This window comes from Adiantum capillus-veneris, chromosome 27, assembly GCF_014529385.1.
Source record: "Adiantum capillus-veneris isolate H3 chromosome 27, ASM1452938v2, whole genome shotgun sequence".
In the NCBI taxonomy this organism is placed as follows: Eukaryota; Viridiplantae; Streptophyta; class Polypodiopsida; order Polypodiales; family Pteridaceae; genus Adiantum; species Adiantum capillus-veneris.
Genome location: NC_140957.1, coordinates 92,087,580 through 92,111,646, shown reverse-complemented (window position 1 = coordinate 92,111,646; position 24,067 = coordinate 92,087,580). Strand labels below are relative to the sequence as shown.

General features: G+C 43.1%; 1 protein-coding gene across 4 annotated transcripts in view; it reads left to right on the top strand.

Annotated features, from left to right (window-relative positions):
• Nucleotides 1-4,780: 4,780 nt before the first annotated feature.
• LOC147422397 (histone acetyltransferase HAC1-like) overlaps nt 4,781-24,067 on the top strand; it is a 69,846-nt gene continuing 50,559 nt past the window's right edge. For all 4 annotated transcript variants that reach the window (XM_086503124.1, XM_086503122.1, XM_086503123.1 and 1 more), the window contains exon 1: nt 4,781-4,939. The gene's annotated coding sequence lies outside the window, so the exon portion shown is untranslated. The remainder of the gene's footprint in view (nt 4,940-24,067) is intronic.

Sequence of the window (24,067 nt, the reverse complement as noted above, 5' to 3'; positions counted from 1 at the left end):
GGGCTTGTCATCAGGTTGATAGAATTGCAAAAAAATAAAACTAAAAGCAAATGATATACATGCTGCATATGATCAATGTAATAAGTAAAATTGCATGTTCATAGTGTCTTAGCGCTAAATTTGCACATCCCATAGATGTTGAAGAACCCCGGGGGATTCACTCTATGTACAAAACAGGACGCCACCTACAAGCGAACAACTTTGATAAAACCCCTATATAAGACTCATATTAGTGAGTATAACCCCCCTTTCTACGCTTATACGACAATTAATGAAGAAAACTATCATACCCCTATCTTACATATGAATTTTAGGTCTCACATGATCTAACTGGGTAAAACTAGTTAAAGAGTGTGTAGCATAGTGATTGGCAATGTACTAAGGAACCACTTATGTTGATAACTAGATGTACCCTCAACGTGTCTTAGTTTGACTTTAAAACTATGTGCTCGATCAGCCTACACTCTAGCTACTCGTCCAATTCTAACCCATCCAAAGCTGGTGTAAATCAACCCTTGAACTGCTCCAAATCAGCCCTTATCTATGACCGGCTTTATGCAAAATTGATGTGTAACTTGATGAAAATCGTCCCCTGAATTCATCCAAATTCTAGTTCACATCGGTGACCAATTGTTACAAGTAATCAACCCGATCAGGTTGCCCCCCCTCCCCCCCGCCACCCACCCACACACACACACACACACACACACACACACACACACACACACACACAAATATGATACCCCCCTCCCTTATTTTTAAGCTTGGGAGATAAATTATTGGGGGCTTGCCCCTAACTTATACGCTTATGTAACTTGTAAAAAAAAAACCCCTCCCCTGCACTTACGTGGTGCGATAAGTTTTCCATGGTGAATCCCCCGGGTGAAGAACATCCTTGATGTTGCACTTAGAGAACATCTAAAAAAGTTGAGCTCCACTTGCAATCTTCTCACTTGCTTAGACTAGTTGAGCTCTACTTGCAGCCTTTTGACCTACTTAGTCTAGTTTAGCTATAGACTGGTAATAAACCATAAAAATGATACCCATCAAGAGGGCTTGAAAATCTTGCAAAATTCTCAATGAGCACTTTGTCTTGTGGAAATTGTGTCCTAATAGAAACAAACAGTACTTGAAAAATCCATGCCATTTGTGTTGAAATAAAGAATATTAAAGAACAATCCCTAGGCTTCATGATTGTGAGTCATACATAATCTTGCTACTATAAATTGATATAGAATCAACAAAATAAATGGCACTTGAACTGGTGAGCTATGGTTAATAACCACACTTATTGATAAAAAAGACATCTATTGCTTGCATATCAAAATGAAAGAACTCAATCATAAATGAGTAGTTCTTCATCCATCAAGGCAAAATAAATGCCTAGAAGAAGTTATCCATATCAATAGGGCAAAATAAACTCTCTACAGAGCCTTGCTCTTTGAATGATTCCTTCCATGGCTTTTGCATGGGCTGGCTTTGCTTGGAGGAAAGTTTCACACATTGAAGTTTTACTTTTACTAAACATTGTCCAAGGATGTGTGCAAAGAGAGATTAGGGCTAGCATTTTATTTGGAAATCCTATTGAAAGTGAATGAGGAGAAAACCCTTCATGCTAATGTAAAGACCTAAACCTCACTACTTTGCGATCAATTAATTAGGGAGTGCAGTGGCTCATTGGATGCCCAAGACCATGACCACATTAATCAATCAAAGATGGATTAGGAAGTGATTATGCTAATGATTGTAACTAACTAGGGATTATTGGATTAATAAGTACCAATCCTCTAAAAGCCTTGATACCAACTATTGATTATAGAGGCTACAACAAAAAGCCATCATAATGAGAGAGCATGGAATGAACATAAGTTGCATTATTCTCAAAGTGATTACAAAGCGCTTCTTAGATAGGAGTTGGCGTGGAATGTAGGGCTAACAACTACATTTAGGTCACATCCTAGATTGCTTTGATTTGACAAGCAATATGATGCTTAGAGGAGATTGAGGGCTAGACTTTGATATGGAATGCTTATGTGACAAACTTGGAGGTTCGGCAATCTGGCGAGTTGACTTGCATTAATTGGGTCGAACAACATCTCTACATTCACATTAGTCGATGGATCAGTGTGAGGTAGTAGCACCCTCCTCATTGTTTTGTGGTAGTTGCAACATTAGTCCTAGCAAAGATTCTCTCGTTCTTTTCTCTATCATAGTTTTGGACATGCATATGGAGCCTCATAGTTAGCTATTAGATGGTGTACTTCATGTGGATGCTTGCACATGCAAAATCCTTGTTGGCACTTAGGTTGCATGTGGTGGCCATGACCCAACCTATTAGTGATGTACTACACAATAGGGGGAGTCTTCGCATCATTGGGTTTGTATATGGCCATATGTACACCAATCTGGCAAGCAATGTATTATTTGCTTATTAGAGTTGGCATTCATGATGGATCTATGATATGAGGGGCATTGCATGGTTATTAATTATTAGCGAGGGCTCTCCTGGGGATTTGGTTTCCATGCTCATGTTTGGGTTACAAATGGAGATATCCTTGAGATGCTTTCATCCACTTTAACCATATTCGATCTATATCCATGGGATACACTTGTTACTATGATTTGTTGCATTACATGATGGTTTATGTGGAAGGATCAACGTGTTCACATCACGGGCTCACATTGTTCTCAACACGTACTACTTTGACTACTATTTGGTCCAAGTTGATACATGCTCTTCACAACCAATATGATACATTTGCAGGCTCCTATAGGGCAACTATTTTCTTGGGTTATGGGAGCAATCCTCCATATTCTTTAGTATGGATCATGGCCACATTGCTTAGTGCTATACAACTTCTTGATGGTTTATAGTGCACTCTTCTTGTATGCCACCTTGATGTATAACTAGCACTCATAATGTACTCTTCTAGTTTGTACTTCCTCTAAGAGACATCCTCTTAAGCATCCCTAGAGGTCTCTTGTGCATAGCGTGTAGCTCGTTTTTTTTTGGTGTGTGTGTGTGTGTGTGTGTGTGTGTGTGTGTGTGTGTGTGAGAGAGAGAGAGAGAGAGAGAGAGAGAGAGAGAGAGAGAGAGAGAGAGAGAGAGAGAGAGAGAGAGAGAGAGAGAGAGAGAGAGAGAGCAAGCAGGTCTTCTACGTCAACATAAAAAACTCTAGTACACCCTACGGTTGGAGAGCCCCACACTACAATATTGAGAGAAAGATTGAGTAGCTTTCTCTTTTTCCAAGAAGAGCCTTCCATGCTCCAATTTTGCCAGTTGCCATCTAAGAAGAGAGAGGCATGGAATAGTAAAAGAGGGAGAAACAACAAGTCCAACTGATCTAATCATAAATAAATATCAAATTTTTATTGAAAACAAGAGGGAATTTGATAGGTAAAGTGTTATATGCACCATTTGTGGCCATGTGGCACATCCTTTCTTAGATTTTTTTAAAATGAAAATAAGAGGGAATTCGATAGATAAAGTGTTATAGGCACCATTGTGGTCATGTGGCACACCCTTCCTTAGAATTCTCCTTCTCCATGTCTAATAGATGCTACCAATTTCTCTTCCTTACATCCATAATATCACGTGAAATTGTAGTGGTTGGAAGACAATACAAAAATACAAGTTGAGTCTTACAAAATTAGTGCAAGGCCCTATGCTATTCTGATTGAATGCCTCCCCATGTTCGTGCAATAGGCTAACACTCCAACTTTGTACCCCTCGCAAAATTTGGGCTCCTTTATAGGTAAGAAAGATCTTGAGGGAGTTTATCCAACTACTCTCAAGTTTTCTTTGATGAAAGCTTTGTCACTGTATTGATCATGACTTTGTTAAAGCTAGGTGAATTTGAATATTTATGTAGAAATTGGAGTTATGGTGCTTGTGTAAATTGAAGTTTTATATACAAACTAGAATTATCAATATACGCCAAGGAAGGATGTGGTTCCAGTTTTAACAAAACAGTTGTGAATTCTCCATCACTCCTTAAGAAATATACGAAACACGTGATCATGATTTCACATCAGGAAAATTGCAAGGCTATGGATGAAAAATAGAATGGGAAACATGTAAAGTGCCTAAAGTTAGATGGAAGGAGGGGATACTTTTCAAATGAGTTCAGCAGTTTCTGTGAAAGACCATGGAATTTAGAGGCAATTTTCATGCAGGTATACTTTACAAACAATGGTCAGTTTTATGTTTAGGTAGACAATTGTATTGGGGCAATATTACTTTGCTTAGAAGGTGCTATTTGCATGTGAGCTTTGAGAGAAATATGCCAATCTTTCTTCACCTCCACTGTGGAGGTTTGCTTCGATGCCACTTTTAATTAAGTGCATACCATGATGGGAATATAAAATTGCCCTTAATATGCGATTCATAGAATCGTTATAATCATGGGCTAACTTCAAGACTAGCATATGCTAGCTACAAAGGGCCCATTTGCATACGGATAGAGGTTCAAGAAGCAAAGTGTCATACCCATGGGTTGCCTTCAAGGCTAGCATGTGCCAATTGCGAAGGGCCAATGTTTATGTTTCATTCCCAATGTTTGAATCCCAAGCATCTGCCTATGGATAGAGGTTCAATTACTATAGAAGAGCCACAATCAACTCATGGAAGCGTCATAATTGTGTGTGTTACCTGCTAGGTATTATGTGCTAGTTCAGAAGGGCCAAATGTTTGTGATTAGAAAATACAAAGAGGCACCTGAATATGGATAGAGGTTCAAAACGTAGCCTGGTCATTATGAATTTAACAATGTCAGCTTATTAGGCTTTGCGGGTCATCTGCGTGTTCTGCAGCGTCCCCCTCATCCAGCACTTCGTCTATCTTTCCCGACGCGTCTTCGATCTGCACAGCGGGAGGGACCGCAGCTGGGTGGCGACGTCTATGACGTCGAGCTCCTTGCTTCGAACTCCCCGGAAGCAGGTAAGCTCAGAAAACCCTTGGGCTTCACGATTCTTCATTATCAATTATGTGCGACGCCTTCCGCGCTGCAATTTTCGCAAGGCTTCATTGTGAGCTGCATGATTCTGTCTGCCCTAAGCAATCAATCTCCTTGCCATTGCTCACACACGCAGGCATCACGTCACATGCCTTCTTCAGGCATCTGCGTCACTTGGGATGTCAAGTTTGGTTAAGGTCTTGTAGGTACTAGGCAGTACCTTGACCCGGCTGTAAGAATAATTGGGGTTTTGATACTCCTCTGTGAGCGATTCAGAAGAGTTCAGCAACTTCTTACTTACTGTATATTGTGTAAACATCACGTTGTTTATGGTTTACAAGATTCGGCAAATTGGGAGTTTCATTCAAGAGAGACACATTGCATCATTGGTAACAGAAATTAAACATCCCTTATCAAGGTGTGCATGTTAGGGCTTTCTTGTTTTTTGATGTCAATTATCGCATTGACATTGCAAAGGGTCTTGGAGGTTAACATAGCTCTTATTGAATTACATAGGGGTAGGTGACAAGGTTTGTAGTAGAAGATGTGCCCTCACAAAATTCTTCCTGCGTGTTTTCCCTAGGTAGGGTATGCATGCATTTCAAGGCATAATCACCACACGCTAGGAGGAGCTCTAGTTTAAACCGTTTCACGTGTCTTTTCTATGTAAGCCATTCACGTTTGTAGTGTACTTTGAGAGAGTCAAGTGCCTTAATACTTGCACATATTCAAAGTCCCTCAATACTTGCTATGCATAGCAACAGCCAAGCTGTTGAAATAAAGCTAGACATAAGGGGATGGATCAACACATGAACATCTAAATTTCTAAAGCTGCATTGTCCCATGCATTTCACAATTTTTTGCTGTGTGAGGCATCTTCAACAACTTCCAAGATTGACATGTTTGTTTCCTTACCTTTCTTGCTGAGCTTGACTGGGTCACTTGTGCAATGTTGCATAAGACATTTCCCTTAGGAACCCATGGGACTTGCAATTTCGCTAGCATGCACTCTACAGATGGCTCTCTGAAGTTTTTTTGGTGTAGTGTTTTGGTTTTTGGGATTGATCAATAGCTTTTAATAAGAAGATGAATTTCCCCTAGCTCCTTGGAAGCATCAAAACCCCGTTATTACTTTTGTTTCTCCATTCTCACTCGATTGTCCCCTAGTGCTACTACCTTTTGTCAAAAAATTATATAAACCTTACATCTACCATGATTGAGGTGGCCTCGTGTCATGTATAAGAGTAGAAGAGTAGTTTGAGGGTATCGACAGGTAGTCATAGTCATACTCATCAAATCTAGTCAAGAGATTTCATCGGGGGACTTTGGAAAATAAAGAATGAACTTTGTTGGACCAAAGTTCTTCAATTATAGCATCTTAGTGAGACATTATGTGTTTGTTAAAGTTTTAGATTTCTGTATGATGGTGGCTCCGGTATCTCCCGGGAGCAGATCAGGGAATGAGGGCTATTTTGTGGTTGTGCCCAAAGCGGTAGGTTGCCATGAGACATGACCCTTGTTCTTAGGGTTTCCTTGGGTCGGAGTCTCCAATGTTCTACAACTTTGCTTATGAATGTGGGCAATATCTCACTTATATTGACTTTACACATTTATTAGCAGCCTTTGTTGATTTATTCCAAGTCGTCGAGTGTTGCTAGAGGTAGGGCATATTGGAGACGTGCCTATAAATGCACACCCTCTCTAGCACTTCCTCTCTCCTCCACTTTGACACCCTCCACTGCAGGTTGCATTGCAGATCGAGTCTTCGCGCCTGTTTGGTGGGCGGTAAGCGTTAGGACGTTTCCGAGGAGATTGTCATGATAGGTCCGTGATCCATCGATTGCACGGTCTCGAGAGGAGGTTTGTTCGGGGTTGCAGACGGGTTCATTACACAATTCGCCCTTTTCTGCTGCACCTTTGACATGGTATTGGAGCCACGGCATGCTTTTGGGTTGGGTTGGATTGGTGATTTGTGCGTGTTTTTGGTGCTGAAAACGGCATGCTTTTGGGTTGGGTTGGATTGGTGATCTGTGCGAGTTTTTGGTGCTAAAATTCTACGAGGAAAAGAGTCAGTTTTTTGTTTTTCACTCATATGGGACTGATTTTGGTTGTAGTGGGCTGATTTGAAGGTTTACTTTCATCCAGCTTGACCTAGCCTCTTCACATGTCCAAGTTCTTTCACAAGAGGGGTGATGATGCTGATGTTAACTCGGTCGATGATGAAGAAGTACAACGAGAGGAAGTTCACAATGGAGCCTTTGTCAACGAGGCGTGGGGAGATTATTTCTACTCCGGCATACGTGATCAACTAGTCAAGATACTTACTCTTCCTACCTTTCTCTTGGATCGGCAATTAGACGTGGCAGTAGCTGTATGGACGCCGCGTGTTTTGCCCTGGCATGCTACGAAGCAGCCGTATGGATTTCGCGTTATGCTTTTAGACTTAACACATATTATGTAAACTACTTTTCAGGCCGAGGGCCTTCAAATATGTGCTTAGGGCTCATTCTCTGACATGCTCTCGCATGGAGATGCAGAGGATGGAGTACCGACGACGTACTGAGTTGAAGCAATATAAAGGAATACCGAAAGGGGGGCCAGGGTTTGAGGCCAGTGCTCTCTAGGGTGGAACTCCACCACTCCGCGTCTCGTGTGTCATGTATCTCTTTCAGTTCAGTTGTTTCGAAGTGCTAATAGTGTGTTTAGTTTGCTCTTTTCCATTTGCACATGGTGCCCTCCCGTTGCACAGATCCAATTTTACTTTGATGAGAAAGCGCTTGTTCTTTTTAGCCTTGCTTGGCAGCCGATCAAAGTAGTGGGAGCTTGTGGCAAAAAGCAATGCATAGATCCTCATCTCTTTGCAGAGGAGGTTGTCTGTCATGTGCACAGCTAACCCTATGTGCATGTGGACAAGCTACTTCAGGTCCAAGGTTCAGGTCAACTTAGGAAGTGTTCTGGCACCTTTGTGAGCCCATGCGCATGCCGTTCATGTCCAGACACTTAGAGTAGTTGCATATCCTCTGGTTGCACACAACATGATCATCAACATTACAGTTAGTAGCCATCATGAGCATTTTACAGTGCAAAGAACCCATTTTCCCTATTTTAGCCATTTTCACTAATTTTTTTATAAGTGACTTTGTTGGGAAACTAGGTAGGGCAAATTTGCTAAGCTCTTTAAAAGAAACCTAGTGCTGACAGAAGAGGCAGAAGAAGTACATACACTTGCAGTGCACCTTCTCAGCAAGGCCTGCAGGATTACTTAGCGTTTTTCAGCCATCAAGACATCTGGCGTTTGGGGAGCCTAGATTAGCCAGCATTTTCAGACTACAGCAGCTAGCGTTTGCAGATTGGAGATCAGCATAGCGTTTTTGCTACAGACCAACTAGCGTTTTCCAGTTTGTTGCAACACCTAGCGTTTTGCAGTTCCTGGCGACGGTTCAGCCCAAGCACTTCAGCACTTAGACTCCGCAATAGCAGCCCCAAACCTCGCAAATCTCACCCACCCGCAGCAGATCCTCGCCGCACGGTCAGATCAGCCACTGTTTCAGTTTCAGCCCGTTCACAGATTTCAGCATCTGCGTTTTCAGCGCATCGTCGTCGCCATAGTGTCTGAATTCAGCAAATAGCAGATTTGCAGATTTCAGCCCCTAGCGTTTTCAGTTTTCAGCCCATCTCGTCGCCGTCATCATTGTTGTCGACATTGTCGGCAAGTCCATTGCATGTAGACCATTGTACTAGATTTGTGCAATCAATAGCATAGACCTCTCGCCATAGAGAGTGGGGCCCTTGGAGGAGGGTTTGACAACATACTAGTGTCGTATTCTTCTCTCTCTCTCGCTCTCTCTCTCTCAGCACCTTCATTCACATTGTTTTTCCACTTTGTTTGTGATCATTTGCACTCTCTCACGAAAGGAACAGAAGGCTCTCCCTTCCGTAAGTAAAAGGAACCCTTGAGCACAGTTGGGAGCACTCATCTTGTGCAAAGTTCAACATTCACTTCTGCTGTACCTTACATTGGTATCGGAGATTTGACAGTGTTTCTGTATCACTCAAGGAAAGAACCACAAGGAATTTTTTTGCTTGTTGTGGTCGCACGTAACCAAAGTCCACTTGGGTGTGTTGATTCCTAATCGTGTTTTTGAAGAGTGACAGGAAACCCAAGAAAGAAGGGCTTGTCCAGCCTCCCCTTTTTTCTCTTTTCACTCATTAAGAGCGGACTGTGCACTTAGCGGCCGGCCAATCGATCCGAGTTGGGAAAAAGCAACCTTGGTGTGAGCGCAAGGCTATCAAGGGGTGCGTCCGCAGGGAAGAGTAGAGCTCGGGTAAGAGAAGATCCTTCTCTAACACAGATTGCAAGTTAAAGAAAGACCTCAAGAACCTCAAGAACCCAAGGACTCAAGAACCCAAGAACCCAAGAACCTCAAGAACCCAAATTCCTCGTGGACTTAAGTACCAAGAACTCAGTGTATGGTCATCACCCGAAGTGGAATGGATACTTTGCGTGAGGGTGATGAGCATGGAGGTGGCGAAGAAGAATTTTCCCCACCAGGAGGTTTTTCCGACCTTCCCCCCTCCCCATCACAGAATTGTATCGCGAGCGCGAAGAAAGACGGTTAGCCTTGGAGCGTAGGCGTGAGCAAGCGCGCTTGGCGGCCAAAGACAGACGAGCGACCTTGGAGTTAGAGCGTGAGCAGAGAGACCAATGCATGCAAGAGCTGGTCCTACAGGTACTCAGCTCGAAGCCCAAGCCGATCAAAGATGTTGGTAGTTCATCAAGTAGCACAAGCAGAGATTCGGACTCCAACAACCTCGTCACGGAGAAGTTGACATTAAAGTATGACGGTAAGATGGATGCTACTATTATTCATTCTTGGTTGCATCAATTTAATGCTTATTTTGCGACAACTAAGAAGACAGGAAATAGCAAGGTTTTGACGGTAGCCATGTACCTTGCCGGTGATGCCATTAATTGGTAGCACGCATGGCAAGAGGCACAGTTGAACCCGCACCTAGAGGAAGCCGAGGAAGGCGCGCCCCTTTCTGTAAGGTGCAGCGGAATGAATGTTTGAACTTTGGTCAAGATGAGTGCTCCGAACTGTGCTCAAGGGTTCTTTTTACTTACGGAAGGGAGAGCCTTCCGTTCCTTTAGTGAGAGAGTGCAATGGAAGTGAATCGTCACTGTGAATGGAAGTGCATGAGACTGAGAGATAGAGAAGAGAATACGACACCAAAGACGTCGTAAAACCATCCTCCGAAGCCCCCACTCTCTATGGCGAGAGCGGTCTACTTATGATTGCACAAATCTCTACAATGCTTGGACTTGCCGACGATGTCGACGGCGATGAGGACGAAGAGGAGACGGGCTGAAATCTACAAATCTTCTATTTGCTGAATTTTGACTCTATGTCGGTGACGATGTTGATGGCGACGATGCGACGACGACGCACTGAAAACGCAGATGCTGAAATCTGCGTTTTTCGGGCTGAAACTATAAACCTTGCGGAATCTGAGCGTGCGGCGAGGATTTGATGCGGGAAGGTGAGATCTGCGAGGTTCGGGGCTCGATCTGCGGTGTCTAAAGGCTAAAAACTAAAAACGCTGAGGTTTCTTGATGTTTCGTCGCGATGAATCTGCAGAACGTTGGGGCTGATCTACAAATCAAAAAACGCTAGGGCTGAAAATGGGTCTGCTGTCGCTAGATGGCATGCAACTGCAAAACGCTAGGTCTCTTGTTGAGCCTTCTGTCGCCAGGGATCTGCAAGAGCAAAAACGTTGGCTGATCTTGTCCAAAAACGCTAGGTGGTTGCTATGGAGCAAAAACGCTAGGGCTTGGGGTTCTGCTGAGAAGTTGCCTGTTGAGCAATGGTGCTCCTGCTGCCTCTTTTGCCAATTAGTGCTAGCCTAGGTTTGCTTATATACAAACTTACTCAATTTGCCCTACCTACTTTCCAACAAAACTCACTTAAAAATAATAAGTGAACAATGTCAAAAATAGGGAAAATAAGTCTATGCACTGTAAAAATTTCCTTGAAGGATTCTGATGGATCTGATGGGAATGCTTATGATCATGCTGTGTGCAACCAGAGGATATGCATCTACACTAAGTGCCTGGGCATGCACGGTCTGCGAACAGACTCACAAAAGTGTCAGATCACTTCTAAATCTAGACTGACTGGACTGATTGAACCCTTGTCGTGCTGTAGCTTGTCCACGGACACATAAGATTGGATGTGTCACGTGACATCCCCTCCTTTTCACAGTGAGGTACTGGTACCAAACTGTATGGCGTCGAGGGAGATTGCCAATAGTATCTGGAATCCTGGAAGGGACTCTTCGCCAGCCCACTCTGATGTGTGGGTCGTGTGGTACTTGAACTTCATAAAGGTCTGCAACGCTTGCTTCTTTGGGCCGCGCCGAAAGCGACAAAGTCTTCCGAGTCTCCTTCAATGCTTCAACTTCGTCTAGAGTCATGCTTCTTTCTTCTTCAAGAATCTCCATGGCTGTAAATTTCTGAAACCATTTTCAACACAAAACCATGAACATATCTATTCCATGTAAAGTGACTGGAAAAAATCTTGTCTTCCTAAAAGACTGTGCATGCAATGTAGATGAACAAAGAGATGGAGTGCCAAACTGTTCACCACACACACGCAAACAATGAGATCGAATCTTTCTCTTATGATCCAGAGCAATCAACTGTGGCAATTCACAACGGAAATGCTCATGCTTGGTGCTCATACTTTCATGTGCTCTTTCTAGAACTGTGTCGTGCCAAGGGAGAGACATGGAATGTGACTTCCTTGAATGCATACTTTTCAGCTTTTCATGAAAAATCCGGATACATTTGTGCTCATTTATGAGTGAAACGCGCTCAACGTACAATATGTCATGCCTAGTAAAAGGGATCACATAAAGACGCTGATGAAAATATAGGAACCTATCACGAATGAAACACTCGAACAATGCGTGCGTATGAATCATGCGAACACATAATACTTCCTGTGAGGGTTCTTTTGACCTAGGCTCGAGAGCCAAGATCGGTTCTTCCTGAAGGGGTTCTTTGGACCTAGGCTCGAGAGCCAAGATCGATCCTTCGTGATTGATCGAATCTGCAACGAGGTTAGCTTCGCTAGAAAAAGCATCAACTAACACATCATCCTTGTGAACAATCACATCATCTTTATGCAAATCATCATGCTTGTGATTGTCATGCAATTCTTCATGCTTGTCATTGTCATTCAAATCATCATGCTCATCATTATCATTCAAGTCATCATGCTCATCATTATCATTCAATTCATCATGCTGATCATTATCATTCAATTCATCATGCTTCTCATAATCATGCAAATCCTGTGTGTCATGCTTGGGAGAAGAAGGGACTGAGAGAGTTTCCTTCTCTTGAATCTCTTGCATCTGTGCGTGCACTTGAGAAAAGAGTCGCAAGAACTCTTTCATGTGTTGGTCGCTCTGTTCTTGTCTTACTTTGGCTGCCTTTCGTTCAGCTTCTCTTTCTGCTTTTTTTTCTGCGTGTCTACGATCCATTTCTGCAATTCTTTCTGCATTTCTTGCTTCGCGTTCTAACTTCCTTTCCATAAACATTTGCTCCAACTCCTTCATAGGAGTTAGTGCAATCCTTGGCGTAGATGGGGAAGGGGGAGGGTCAAAAAATCCTCCTGGTGGGGAAAATTCTTCTTCGCCTCTCTCATGCTCATCACCTCCAAGAGAAGTATCCATTCCGCTTCGAGTGATGACCATCCATTGAAGTCTTGGGTTCTTGTCGGTTCTTGTGGTCTTGGGTTCTTAAGTTCATGAGGAACTTGGGTTCTTGGGGGTCTTGAGTTCTTGAGGTTCTTGAGGTTTTCTTTCGCTTGCAATCTGTGTTTGAGAAGGATCTTCTCTTCACCCGAGCTCTGCTCTTTTCCGCGGGCGCACCGCTTGGCGGCCTTGCTCTCACACCAAGGTTGCTTTTTCCCACCTCACGTCAATTGGCCGGCCGCTAAGTGCACGGTCCGCTCTCAATGAGTGAAAAGAGGCACAAGGGGAGGTTGGACAAGCCCTTCTTTCCTGGGATTCCTATCACTCTTCAAAAAAAGGATTAGGAATAGACACGCCAAAGCGAACTTGGGTTCGTGCGACCGCAACAAGCAAAAAACATTCTTGTGATTCTTGTGATTCTTTCCTTGAGTGATAGAGAACACTGCCAAAGCTCTGATACCAATGTAAGGTGCATTGGAATGAATGTTTGAACTTTGCTCAAGATGATTGCTCCGAACTGTGCTCCAGGGTTTTTTTTACTTACGGAAGGGAGAGCCTTCCGTTCCTTTAGTGAGAGAGTGCAATGAACACAAACAAAGTGAATGGACACTGTGAGTGGAAGTGCATGAGACTGAGAGGTAGAGAAGAGAATACGACACCAGAGACGTAAAACACTCCTCCAAAGGCCCCACTCTCTATGGCGAGAGCGGTCTACTTATGATTGCCCAAATCTCTACAATGCTTGGACTTGTCGACGATGTCAACGACGAGAGGGGCTGAAATCTGAAAACTCTAAGGGTTGAAATCTGCAAATCTTCTATCTGCTGAATTTTGACTCTATGTTAGTGACGATGTCGATGGCGACGATGCGACGACGACGCGCTGAAAACGCAGATGCTGAAATCTGCGTTTTTTGGGCTAAAACTGTAAACCTTGCGGAATCTGACCGTGTGGCGAGGATCTGCTGTGGGAAGGTGAGATCTGCGAGGTTTGGGGCTTGATTTGCGGTGTCTAAAGGCTAAAAACTAAAAATGTTGAGGTTTCTTGATGTTTCGTCGCGGTGAATCTGCAAAACGTTGGGGCTGATCTGCAAATAAAAAAACACTAGGGCTGAAAATGCCTCTGCTGTCGCTAGATGGCTTGCAACTGCAAAACGCTAGGTCTCTTGTTGAGCCTTCTGTCGCCAGGGATCTGCAAGAGCAAAAACGTTGGCTGATCTGGTCCAAAAACGCTAGGTAGTTGCTGTGGAGCAAGAACGCTAGGGCTTGGGGTTCTGTTGAGAAGTTGCCTGTTGAGCAATGGTGCTCCTGCTGCCTCTTTTGCCAATTAGTGCTAGCCTAGGTTTGCTTATATACAAACTTACTCAATTTGCCCTACCTACTTTCCAACAAAACTCACTTAAAAATAATAAGTGAAAACTGTCAAAAATAGGGAAAATAAGTTTTTGCACTGTAAAAATTTCCTTGAAGGATTCTGATGGATCTGATGGGAATGCTTATGATCATGCTGTGTGCAACCAGAGGATATGCATCTACACTAAGTGCCTGGGCATGCACGGTTTGTGAATAGACTCACAGAAGTGCCAGATCACTTCTAAATCTAGAGTGAATGGACTGACTGAACCCTTGTCGTGCTGTAGCTTGTCCACGGACACATAGGGTTGGATGTGTCACGTGACACTTTCCTTCAATTCGGCCGACTTCCAAGACAAGCTCAAGGGGCGGTTTATGCCACCCTAGTACCTAGCTCTGTTGAAAGATGATTGGCGCAGTCTCAAGCAAAATGGTATGCCGAATATGTCTTTCTCTAATCGTGTTTTGCAGCTCGACACCCAATTTTGCGAATCGGATGATGAGCGCTAGGAGGCATTCTTTTATGGATTGGACGAGTTTATCAAGTATGATGTCGAGGTACTCGATCCAATCGATCTCAATAAGGTGGTAGCGATTGCTCTCGCACAGGAGATGAAGCACAATAAGGGAAAGCCTAAGGAGAACATGTCGTCTCAAAGTACGTCTCAGACTCCTCAGAACCCTCAGAACGGTAACTCTTTTAGCCAATCTTCCTCTAATGCTTCGGAAAAGAACTCACAAAATGAATCTAAGGGTAAAGCTAAAACACTTGCTAAACCTAAGCTAACCCCGGATGAGAATGTTGCAAAAGGAATTATAGGAGGATACATAACGACAGAAGAACCAGTCATGCATGCTAAAGCAGGTCGTTATCAATGTCACGTCAAGGGTCACATTAAAGCGGCTTGTCCTAAGACAACCCCACCTAAAGAACCCAATGCACCTGTAGCTACCACAAGCACTTCAATGAACCAATCCGAAACTTCACATGCTTCTGACACACACATTGATGAGTCTCCCTTTAAGTGGTATGGTCATGTGAAGGGTCAGCGTTTTGTCATATTGTTTGATTTAGACAGCTACCACAAGCTCTTCAATGAACCAATCCGAAACTTCACATGTTTCTGACACACACATTGATGAGTCTCCCTTTAAGTGGTATGGTCATATGAAGGGTCAACGTTTTGTCATATTGTTTGATTTAGGCAGTATGCATGATGTGATTAGTGCTTCTCTTGTAGAGAGAGCCCGCCTAGAGGTTAGCTAGATATCTCCTCTCGAGGTGTCAGGCTTCGCTCTCGGTATGGACTCTCTCATCACGCAAGAGGGTGATAGAAACTCAGTTCGTTGGTTTTGTAGAGTACGTTCAAAGCATGAATGACCTCTATATAAACCTGCACCTACTCTTGGGCACTGACGACGTGAGTAGGGATGTCGTAGCTGTTGTCCAAGCTATGCATGATAAAGGTGATAATCTTATTCTTTGTGTTTGGACAAGCAACGAAGTTGAGATGACATATTGTCAAGTTTGGTTCTTTGCTCTTCGTAGGTTTGTAGTAGTATTCATTTTTCGATTTTGTATTTAGCTTACATGAGGACTTAAGAATGTGTTCCGTTAGAAGTTGTTGTGTGAAGTTTGATTTTTAGGATTAAGTTTTTAAGTTGTCTCATCCTTTTTTGCTTAAAGTTGAGTACTTGTTTTAAGTCAAGTAAGTTGCGTCAACTTATTTTACACATACCTTTTCTAAAAACATTTTTAAGTTAATCATGTTTTGTTTTATCTAGTTTTGTTTCGTAGCAAACAAAGTGATTTAATTTGTTCTGTTTGTTTGTTTTTGTTTTTCTTTTCTTTCTTGGTTCTTTGCTTTTATAGTTTTATGAGTGCTTTATTCCCTCTTATAATTCGTGAGTTCAGACTATTCTTAACTTATGAAGGTATATCTCTCATCACGCAAGAGTGCCTTGATGTGTTATTTACAGTTCAACAAGCTGTCTTCCGTAGAAAATTTGTCGTGTCTCCTCTCTCAGGATGTGATATGCTTTTGGGCATTAGATGGTTTCGTGAGCATAACCCTCTCATTGATTGGGCGGATAATACTCTCACTCTACATGCCAAAAGTGACTTTCCCATGATCATTCGTGGTGAGGAGGGTCTACATTCTTTGAATAGGTATTCAGCTTTGTTTACCAAGTTTAAGCATCTCTTTTTCTTCCACTCCGTCTCTCACCCGAGCGGCCTGAGGACCATCGCATCGAGCTTACGGAGGGGGACATAGCCTGTCAGTAAGGCTCCCTACCGTTTGAACAAGACACAAGAAGAAGAGTTAGGGCAGAAACTCACGGAGTTGGTGGCCAGAGAATTTATACGTCCTAGTGTAAGTCCTTTTGTTGCTCCTATTTTGTCTGTCCACAAGAAGGATGGTTCGTCTCGTTTGTGTGTTGATTACAGGGCCGTCAAGTTGCATTTCTTAGTCGGAAGCTCAATAGTGTAGAAAAGAACTAATCAGTTTATGATAAAGAACTTTTGTCTGTCATTCACTCTCTTAAGCATTGGAAGCATTTTTTGCATGGTAGCGAGTTCACAGTTCACACAGATCACCAAGCCCTCGAGTGGCTCCAGTCTATGCCTAATGCACATTGGAGTGATCGCGAAGCACGGTGGTCACAATTTTTTGAGCAATTTGGAGGTTTGATTGAGTATGTGCTTGGAAAAGCTAACCCTGTTGTAGATGTGTCAAGTCGCAAAGGACAGATCGTGGCTCGAGTCAAGATCCACAGTTTCTCTTAAGGGTGTGTCTTTTGACAGCATGAAAAACCAGTACGTAGATTCCGAGTTTGGTAAGCAATGGTTGCAGGCTCTTGTGTCCCAAGGGCCTAGCAACTATCTCATTCGTGATGGTTTGTTGTATTTTCGTCACTGTCTATGTCTGTTGCTCTCTCTCAGGACAACCATATTGCATGATGCACATGACTCTCACGGGTGGGCATAGGGGAATGAACACCACTCTGAAAAAAATAGAAAGATTCTTTTATTGGCCTAAAATGCGAAAGGATGTGTTTCGTTATGTCACCCAATGTACTATTTGTCAAAAGGTAAAAGCTCCTCGGGGTAAGCAGCAAGACCTCTTGCTTCCGCTGCCTATTTCCGATGGACCTTTTTAGGATATTTCCATGGATTTTGTGACTAGCCTAATCTAAACTGTTTCGAAAACAAAACCTATACAAGTCGGCCGGGATAGCTTAGTTGGTAGAGCAGAGGACTGAAAATCCTTGTGTCACCAATATAAATCTGGTTCTTGGCAACTAAGAGAGAATTTTTCTCCCAAGTTGAGAAAAGGGGTTTGAACCTATATTATAGGAACGAAATTCTTCTATTATTGGAAAGAAACCTTTCACCTAGTTTGCGTTCAAGGAACTCTCAATGTTTGACAATTGTTGATCGTTTCAGCAAGTTTTGCATGTTGATTCCTTGTAAGGCCACAGTCACCGCATAAGATGTAGCACGGTTGTTCATTGTTACCCTCTTTGTGGTTTGCCAAAATCTTTAATCGGCTTTTCATCCACAGTCAAATGGTTAGACAAAGAATTATAATCAATTGGCTTTTGATGTTTTGAAGTCTTATGTGCATGATCAACAGTCTCATTGGGATCTCTATCTCCCATTGGTTCAGGCTATTTTGAATGACTCTTTTTCCTTTGCCATTGGTCGAACTCCGTATGAGGCAGCTTTTGGCTGTCCGTTCCAGTCACTTTTGACTCGCTCTGTCAGTCAAATGCCTGATGCCAATGCTGAAAGTCAGTCGTTGAATGAGATTTCTGAGAGTGTAAAGCTTTGGCTAAGCAAGGCTCAGGAGTCTTTACTCACGACAGGCTAACAAGCATTGTCAAGATGTTTCGATCAAGGAAGGGGATTGAGTTTATTTAAGAATCATGAAGCAACGTCTTAAGCAAGTTGGAAAGAAATGTCCTAAGTTGTCTTTCAGAATGTATGGTCCATTTCCTGTCATTAAAAAGATAAATGAGGTTTCTATGAAATTGCAATTGTCTAACTCACACAACGTTTTCCATGTTTCTTGGTTGAAAGTGTTTCTGGGAACACCTCCGAAGGACATTTCCAAAGAAGAAGAGCCGGAGATCATCGATGAAGCTGAAGTTATGGAGCCGGAGCAAGTGTTGCTGCATCGGTTTCGCCTTGGCTCAAAGGAGCAAGTCAGACAGTAGTTTTTGAAGTTCAAGGATCGAGGAATCCACAAGCAAGTGTGGGCCAATGAAGAGTTTTTCAAAGGTTATCTCGAATTGTTGGCAGCCTACAAGGAAGCTATGCAGATCGGTACCAGTACCTCACTTTAAAAAGGAGGGGATGTCACATACACATCTAATCCTAGCATGCGGACAAGCTACTTCAGGTCCAAGGTTCAGGTCAGCTTAGGAAGTGTTCTGGCACCTTTGTGAGCTTGTACGAGGCCGTGCATGTCCAGGACCTTAAAGTAGTTGCATATCCTTTGGTTGCACACAGCATGATCATCAACATTACAATCAATAGCCATCATGAGCATTTTACTGTGCACAAAACCCATTTTCCCTATTTTAGCCATTTTTCACTTATTATTAGTAAGTGACTTTGTTGGGAAACTGGGTAGGGGAAATTTGCTAAGCTCTATAAAAGAAACCTAGCGCTAGCACTTTCTGGCAGAAGAAGTACCTACACTTGCAGTGCACCTTCTCAGTAAGACCGATAGGATTACCTAGCGTTTTTTCAGCCATCAAGACATCTGGCGTTTGTGGAGTGTCAGAATTTAGCAGATAGCAGATTTGTAGATTTCAGCCCCTAGCGTTTCCAGTTTTCAGCCCATCTCGTTGCCGTCATCATTGTCGTCGACATCGTCGGCAAGTCCATTGCATCTAGACCATTGTACCAGATTTGTGCAATCAATAGCATAGACCTCTCTCGCCATAGAGAGTGGGGCCCTTGGAGGAGGGTTTGACAACATTCTAGTGTCGTATCTCTCTCTCTCTCTCTCTCTCTCTCTCTCACTCTCAGCACCTTCATTCACATTGTTTTTCCACTTTGTTCATGATCATTTGCACTCTCTCACGTAAGGAACGGAAGGCTCTCCCTTCCGTAAGTAAAAGGAACCCTTGAGTATAGTTCGGAGCACTCATCTTGAGCAAAGTTCAACATTCACTTCCGCTGCACCTTACATTGCCTCTTGGAGGCTTTGGATTTTGGAGGAGTATTGTTGTTGTTACTCATGGCCCGAGATTGGATGGTTATTTACGGGGGGAATATTAAGAAGTCTGAGTAGTAGTTACTCTCAGCATCTCCAAACGACGCAGGTTGCAGTCTTGGGTGGCGTTTGGTTGTAAAAGACCTTTATATCTCCCAGCCCGGACCTTGTTAGGTTATGCGGGAGGAGTGTTTATTGGCGGCTTTATGTTTCTATGTCTTGTAACATGCATATGTGAGCATTTGTGTTGCATTGTGATGTGCCAACCACTAAATATTCCTTATGGATGAGATACTTCTGGGAAACCAACGACCCAGGATATCAAGAGTTCCGATCTGGAATGAGACTCCTTATTGGATGAGATACTTCTGGGAGACCAACGACCCAGGATATCAAGAGTTCCGAGTCCGTCCCGCGTAGTTTGCAGATTCAGCCCGGAAAACGCAGATTTCTTTCAGCGCGTCGTCGTCGTACCGTTGTCATCGACATCGTCAGCTACATAGAGTCAAAATTCAGCAGATACAAGATTTGCAGATTTCAGCCAGTAGCGTTTTTAGATTTCAGCTCGTCTCATCGTCATCCTCATCGTCGTCGACATCGTCGGCAAGTCCAAGCATTGTGTAATCATAAGTAGACCGCTCTCGCCATAGAGAGTGGGGTCTTCGGAGGAGGGTTTTACAACGTCTCTGGTGACGTATTCTCTTCTCTATCTCTCAGTCTCATACACCTTCACGCACAGTGTCCATTCACTTTGTTTGTGTCCATTGCACTCTCATTAAAGAACGGAAGGCTCTCCCTTCCCTAAGTAAAAGGAACCTCGAGCACAGTTCGGAGCACTCATCTTGAGCAAAGTTCAACATTCATTCCGCTGCACCTTACATTGGTATCAGAGCTTTGGCAGTGTTCTGTATCACTCAAGGAAAGAACCACAAGAACCACACACACACACACACACACACACACACACACACACACATATATATATATATATATATATATATATATATATATATATATATATATATATATATATATATATATATATATATATATATATATATATATATATATATATATATATATATATATATATATATATATATATATATATATATATATATATATATATATATATATATATATATATATATATATATATATATATATATATATATATATATATATATATATATATATATATATATTTTTTTTTTTTTTTTTTTTTTGCTTGTTACGGTCGCATGTAACCCAAGTCCTCTTGGGCGTGTCGATTCCTAATCGTGTTTCTGAAGAGTGACAAGAAACCCAAGAAAGAAGGGCTTGTCCAGCCTCCCCTTGTGCCTCTTTTCACTCATTGAGAGCGGACTGTGTACTTAGCGGCCGGCCAATCGACGTGAGGTGGGAAAAAGCAACCTTGGTGTGAACGCAAGGCTGCCAAGGGGTGCGCCCGCGGGAAAGAGCAGAACTCGGGTGAAGAGAAGATCCTTCTCTAACACAGATTGCAAGCAAAAGAAGAACCACAAGAACCCAAGAACCTCAAGACCCCCAAGAACTCAAGAACCTCAAGACCCTCAAGAACCCCAAGAACCCAAGTTCCTCGTGAACTTAAGAACCCAAGACCACAAGAACCCACGACTTCAATGGATGGTCATCACTCGAAGCGGAATGGATACTTCGCTTGGAGGTGATGAGCATGAAAGAGGTGAAGAAGAATTTTCCCCACCAGGAGGTTTTTCCGACCCTCCCCTTCCCCATCTACGACAAGGATTGCACGAACTCCTATGGAGGCTTTCGACAAAAGGCTAATGGACATGGAGTCAGAACGCAAAGCAAGAAACGTAGAAAGAATGTCAGCCATAGATCGTGAATCTGCAGAAAGAAGGGCAACCATAGATCGTGAATACGAAGCAAGAATGGAAGCCATAGAGAGTGAGCACGAGCAAGCACGCTTGGAAAGACAAGCAAAATTTGATCGCGAGAACAAAGCAAGAAAAGAAAAGAGCGACCAACACATGAAAGAGTTCTTGCGACTCTTTTTCTATTGTGCAGGCGCAGTTTGCACAGAATCAGGAAAAGGAGACTCTCTCATTCTCTTCTTCTCCCAAGCACGACAACAGGATTTGCATGATGATAAGCATGATGAATTGAATGATAATGGTAAGCATGATGATTTGCATGATGATCAAGATGTGATTTCTGACGAGCATGATGATTCACATGATCAAGATGTGATTTCTCACAAGCATGATGATTTGCAAGATTAAGCTGATGTGATTGTTCACAAGGATGATGTGTTCTAGTGAAGCTAACCTCATTGCAGATTCGATCAATCACGAAGAACCGATCTTGGCTCTCGAGTCGAGGTCCACAGAACCCCCACAAGAAGATTCGATAGATCCCGACGAACCGATCTTGGCTCTCGAGCCTAGGTCCAAAGAACCCTCACAGGAAGTATTATGTGTTCGAGTGATTAGTTCAGCACGTAGTGATCGAGTGTTTCATTCGTGATCGTTTTCTGTATTTTAGTCAACGTCTTTATGTGATCCTTTTTCCTAGGCATGACATATTGTACGTTGAGCACGTTTCAATCATGAATGAGCACAGATATATGCGGATTTCTCATGAAAAGCTGAAAAGTATGCATTCGAGGAAGTCACATTCCATGTCTCTTCCTTGGCATGACAGAGTCGTAGAAAGAGCACAAGAAAGATTGAGCATCAAGCATTGGCATTTCTGTTGTGAATTGCCACAATTGATTGATGTAGATTAGAAAGAAAAGATTCGATCTCATTGTTTGCATGTCTTGGATGAATGGGTTGGCACTCCGTCTATTTGTTTATCTACATTGCATGCACAGTCTGGAAGACAATATTTTTTTCCAGTCACTTTACATGGGATAGGTACGTTCATGTTTTTGTGTTGGAAGTGGTTTTAGGAATTTTCAACCATGGAGATCTTGAAGAAGGAAGAAACATGACTCTAGACGAAGTTGAAACATAGAAGAAGCCACAGATGACTTTGTGTCGCTTTCGGCGCGGCCCAAAGAAGCAAGCGTTGCAGACCTTTATGAAGTTCAAGTATCGCACGAGCCACACCTCAGCGTGGGCCGACGAAGAGTCTTTTCGAGGATTCTGGACGTTGTTGGTGATCTCCCTCGACGCCATACAGTTCGGTACCAGTACCTCACTTTGAAAAGGAGGGGATGTCACGTGACACATCCAACCTTATGTGTTCGTGGACATGCTACAGCATGACCAGGGTTCAGTTCAGTCAAGTCAGTCTAGAATAGGAAGTGATCTGGCACTTTTGTGAGTCTGTTCGCAGACCGTGCATGTCCAAACACTTAGATTAGATGCATATCCTCCGGTTGGACACAGCATGCTCATCAGATTACAGTCAGAACCCATCAGGAGCATTTTTACCGTGCATAGACCTATTTTTCCTATTTTTGACATTTTTCACTTATTATTTTTAAGTGACTTTTGTTGGAAAGTAGGTAGGGCAATTTTGCTAAGATAATATATAAGCAAACCAAAGCTAGCACTTTCTGACAGAAGAGGCAGCAAGAGCACTTGCTCAATAGGCAACTTCTCAACAAGACCAACCCCCGCGACAACTATAGCGTTTTCAGCATTGCAGAAGGCCTAGCGTTTTTGCATCAGATCAGCCAGCGTTTTTGCACTTCCAGATTCACGACGACAGTAGACAGCAGATCAGCCCTAACGTTAGCAGATTCCCCCACAACAGCAGATCTCGCCTAGCGTTAGCAGTTTTCCACGCAGAACCCCAAATCAGCCTAGCGTTTTTGGATCAGCGAGAGACCTAGCGTTTTTGCAGATCTTCGCGACAAAAGCAGTAGTAGCACCAGCGTTTTCAGTTTTCAGCAGTCAGACTCCGCAGTAGAACCCCCGAACCTCACAACTCTCACCTTCCCGCAGCAGATCCTCCCCGCACGGTCAGGTCCCGCGTAGTTTGTAGATTCAGCCCGGAAAAACGCAGATTTCAGCATCTGCGTTTTCAGCGCGTCGTCGTCAACGTACCATCGTCATCGACATAGAGTCAGAATTCAGCAAATACAAGATTTGCAGATTTCAGCCAGTAGCGTTTTCAAATTTCAGCCCGTCTCGTCGTCATCCTCATCGGCAAGTCCAAGCATTATAGAGATTTGTGCAATCATAAGTAGACCGCTCTCGCCATAGAGAGTGGGGCCTTCGGAGGAGGGTTTTACGTCTCTGGGTGTCGTATTCTCTTCTCTATCTCTCAGTCTCATACACCTTCACGCACAGTGTCCATTCACTTTGTTTGTGTCCATTGCACTCTCTCATTAAAGAACAGAAGGCTCTCCCTTTCCTAAGTAAAAGGAACCTTGAGCACAGTTCGGAGCACTCATCTTGAGCAAAGTTCAACATTCATTCCGCTGCACCTTACATATGGGACCCCATTCAATGGGGCCCTAATGACACATGACATTAAAGTAAAGCAAGCCCCCCTCCCCCCCCCCCCCCCCCCCACACACACACACACACACACACACACATGCACACTCATTGCATGGCTGTGATGATGTGGCAGCAATACGTAGTCCTCAATTTTTGCGATGACAGCTTTTACGGATTTTTGGATTTTACGTTGACATGCTGACGTGGCAGATATCTGCTTTTGGGCCATATGCTTTTGAGTTTGAAGCTTTTTATGTAACTGCTTTTGAGGCCAAGGGCCTTTAAATATGAGCCAAGGGCTCATTCTTTGGCATGCTCCGCATGAGGTGCAG